The sequence below is a fragment of the Pelobates fuscus genome, chromosome 2, assembly GCF_036172605.1.
Source record: "Pelobates fuscus isolate aPelFus1 chromosome 2, aPelFus1.pri, whole genome shotgun sequence".
Taxonomy (NCBI): Eukaryota; Metazoa; Chordata; class Amphibia; order Anura; family Pelobatidae; genus Pelobates; species Pelobates fuscus.
In genome coordinates this window covers 35,573,456-35,576,943 of record NC_086318.1, presented here as the reverse complement: position 1 = coordinate 35,576,943, position 3,488 = coordinate 35,573,456, and positions in this window count along the sequence as shown.

The window sequence follows — 3,488 nt, the reverse complement described above, 5'->3', positions numbered from 1 at the left end:
GCATTCCGCTCCACTCGGGAGCCGACATCGGAGTGGGAAGAGAGGTCACCAGTGCCGAGGGAGCCCGGTGCTGGATTAAAGTAAGTAACTGAAGGGGTTTTAACCCCTTCAGTGCCAAAGGAGGGGGTCCTGAGGGTGGGGGGGGGGGGGACCTGCGGGTTGTATAGTGTCAGGAAAACGAGTTTGTTTTCCTGACACTTTAGTGATCCTTTAAACCGGTACTTTGCCGTCCTGGGTCTGCTTTACTGCCTTTAAGCCACAGCAGCTCCTATTCCTCTGAGTATTTCTAGCCATGTTGTACCTGGCTATGTCTCCAGCACTAGAGGGCTGGACTTTTACTGTGACTGCTCCTGTCTATCTCCTGAAGCAGATGCCAAATTAGCCAGTTATAAAACACTGCCTCTCTCTGAGGGCAGTGTCAGTTTATTAAATCTGGTTCCTCTATTTGTGTTCTTGATCCACTGTTCTCCAGGTTGCTCCTGACCTTGGTTTAGCTCATCGTTTATCCTGACCTCTGGCATCCTCTGACTTTGGCTTACCCTCGTTTATCCTGACCTCTGGCATCCTCTGACTTTGGCTTACCCTCGTTTATCCCGACCTCTGGCATCCTCTGATTTTGGCTTCTCCTCGATTATCCTGACCTCTGGCATCCTCTGAATTTGGCTTATCTTTGACTATCCTCCTGCTTTTGTCCTTGCCTGTACTGCAACTTGGAGCTATATCCTGCACAGGCTCACAGCCCAAGTGCCTTCTTATCTGGTCACTTTGGTCTGTGTTTATTTGCAAGGGTGAGCATATCGGACTCCATATTAAGTAAGAAACAGGGCCGGTGCAAGGATTTTTGGCTACACAGGCGAAGATGAATTTTGCCGCCCCCCACACACAAATAAGATGTATCTTTAGCGGTGTCTCATATCCAGCCTTTTGAAATCCCCATGTAGTGTATTGTACCCCCCTTTAGTGTGTCTTACACCCCCTTGTATGTCTCTTACAACCCCCATGTGTATCTCCTTTCCCCCCCCAGCCCCTTTGTGTGTCTTTCTTTCCCACAGCCCTTTTCTGTGGGTCTCTCCCCTCAGCCTGTTTTTTGTGTGTCCCTCTTCCCCTCAGTCTCCTTTGTGTAACTTTTCCCTCCCAAGCCATATAGACATAGATATATAGCTACACACACACATACAGGCACATAGTCACAGAAATATGCAGGCACACAATCAAACAAACACAGCCATACAGGCACACAGTCATACAATCAACACATACAGGTACACAGACATACAGTCATACATACACACACACACAGACATGCAGACACTGGCATATAGATAAATAAAAACACAGTTATACAAACACAGACATACAGAGACATGAAGATGCAGGCATACAGAGACATAACGAACAATGCATACAGAGACATATATACACAGACAGTCACACAAAGATATACAGAACAAGGCATACAGAGACATATGGATACAGTCATACAGCGACATACAGGCATACAGGGACATTCAGAAACACACGGACACAGTCATATAGAGACATACAGACACAGACAGACAGTCATACAGAGACATGCAGACAGGTATACAGAGCAGGGGCAGATCCAGAACCTAACCTTGGGTGGGGGGGGGGAGGTGGTAGTGAGTTTTAGTGGGGTAATAGGGGCTCTAATTCAGGAGTTAAGGGCTGTAGTAGGGGGACAGGGGCTGTAGTTGAGAGTTAGGGGCTGTAATTGGGGGCTTAGGAAATGTAGTGGGGAATTGGGGCTGTAGTAGGGGGTTAGGGACTGAAGTAGGTTGATGGCTGCAAGTGGGAACAGGGGCTGTAGTGTGGGGGATATGGGCAGCAATTTGGGGGAGAGGGGCTGTAGTTGGGGTAAGGACTGTAGTAAGGGAATAGGGGCTGTACTGGAGCTATGGGGTAAAAGGGAGTGGAAGGGATGTGAAGTAAGGGAATTAGAGGCTGTAGAAGGGAGTATAGGGGCTGTGGTGGGAGCAAAGGGGCAATGTGGTTGGAAATGGGCAGTAGAGGGGGGACACGGGCAGTATGGTGTGGGCACAGGCTGTAACGAGGGACACTGAGGCAATAAAGTGGTGTCACAGGGACAGTATGGTAGGGGGTAAATGGGAAGTAGAGGGGGGGACAGGGGCTGTTGAGGCGGGTAGAGGAAGTAGAGGGGGGAGACAGGGGCAGTAGAGGTGTGTGAAAGGGGGGCAGAGGCAGGGGGCAGGGGCTGTAGAGGGAAATAGAAGTGCTGTAGAGGGGCACATGGGGCAGTAGAGGGGGCAGGGGCTATTGAGGGGCTGTAAAGGGGGCAGGGGTAGTATGATGGGGCAGGGGCTATAGAGGTGGCAGGGGTAGTATGGTGGGGGCAGGGGCTATAGAGGTGGCAGGGGTAGTATGGTGGGGGCAGGTGGGAGTATGGTGGGGGCAGGGGGGAGTATGGTGGGGGCAGGAGGGTATGGTGGGGCAGGGGGGAGTATGGTGGGGGCAGGGGGGAGTATGGTGGGGCAGCGGGAGTATGGTGGGGCAGCGGGAGTATGGTGGGGCAGTGGGAGTATAGTGGGGGCAGGGGGAGTATAGTGGGGGCAGGGGGAGTATAGTGGGGCAGGGGGAGTATAGTGGGGCAGGGGCTGTAAAGGGGGCAGTATGGTGGGGGCAGGGTCTATAGAGGGAAATAGAAGTGCTGTAGAGGGGCACATGGGGCAGTAGAGGGGGCAGAGGCACTATGGTGGGGCAGGGGCTATAGAGGGGCTGTAAAGGGGGCAGGGGTAGTATGGTGGGGCAGTTTGGAGGGGTAGGGGCTGTAGAGGGGGCAGGGACTATAGAGGTGTCAGGGGTAGTATGGTGGGGCAGGGGCTATAGAGGTGGCAGGGGAGTATAGAGGTGGCAGGGGAGTATAGTGGGGCAGGGGGAGTATAGTGGGGGCAGGGGGTGTATGGTGGGGGCAGGGATAGTATGGTGGGGGCAGGGATAGTATGGTGGGGCAGGGGGAGTATAGTGGGGGAAGGGGGAGTATAGTGGGGGAAGGGGGAGTATAGTGGGGGAAGGGGGAGCAGGGGGAGTATAGTGGGGGCAGGGGCAGTATAGTGGGGGCAGGGGCAGTATAGTGGGGCAGGGGCAGTATAGTGGGGGCAGGGGCAGTATAGTGGGGGCAGGGGCAGTATAGTGGGGGCAAGGATAGTATAGTGGGGGCAGGGATAGTATAGTGGGGGCAGGGATAGTATAGTGGGGGCAGGGAGAGTATGGTGGGGGCAGGGGGAGTATGGTGGGGGCAGGGGGAGTATGGTGGGGGGCAGGGGGAGTATGGTGGGGGGCAGGGGGAGTATGGTGGGGGGCAGGGGGAGTATGGTGGGGGGCAGGGGGAGTATGGTGGGGGCAGGGGGGAGTATGGTGGGGGCAGGGGGAGTATGGTGGGGGCAGGGGGGAGTATGGTGGGGGCAGGGGCTGAAGAAAGGGGCTGAAAAAAAAAACACTTTTGATTTAAA